Here is a 591-nt window from a genome sequence, read left to right as displayed (position 1 = left end):
CACTCTTTCAGAGGCTCTCCTAGGGTCCCAGGGTCCCAGAATCCGCCAGTGTCGCTGCCCAGGGGCACACCACAGCACCAAGAGCCCCATGGCGATTTACTAAAGTTCCCATGGCTCTGGAAGAACAGCCTCTCTGCCCGGCTTTGCACTCTAGGTTCCCACTGGGGAACTGGGGAGAGAGTGGGAGATGTGATGTCCATCCCCAGAGGGGGGGGCGGTTTCGAGCGGAAGGCTGTTATTTGAATTATTACATACCATAGTTATTTCTGTTAAGGAGTACTTCCTTTGTGCTTGAACAGCCTCCAACATCTGACCGTAGCCACTGTACGCATCATCTGTGATGGTGGGAAAAGAGCAGCTATGTTCCCAGTGAAATGTTTATGAAAATGTATCCAGTGGTCAGCAAACTCCAGCTCGCGAGCCACATGCGGCTCTTTGGCCCCTTGAGTGTGGCTCTTCCTAAGCCTTAGGAGTACCCTAATTAAGTTAATAACAATGCACCTACCTATATAGTTTAAGTTTAAAAAATTTGGCTCTCAAAAGAAATTTCAATCGTTGTACTGTTGATATTTGGCTCTGTTGACTAATGAG

The 591-nt window shown here is 48.4% G+C and overlaps 1 pseudogene; it reads left to right on the top strand.

Annotated features, from left to right (window-relative positions):
- LOC102775485 overlaps window positions 1–103 on the top strand; it is a 17,188-nt pseudogene extending 17,085 nt beyond the window's left edge.
- Window positions 104–591: the final 488 nt, after the last annotated feature.

Source organism: Myotis davidii, unplaced genomic scaffold, assembly GCF_000327345.1.
Source record: "Myotis davidii unplaced genomic scaffold, ASM32734v1 scaffold26, whole genome shotgun sequence".
In the NCBI taxonomy this organism is placed as follows: domain Eukaryota; kingdom Metazoa; phylum Chordata; class Mammalia; order Chiroptera; family Vespertilionidae; genus Myotis; species Myotis davidii.
This window is presented reverse-complemented; position numbering and strand designations above follow the sequence as displayed.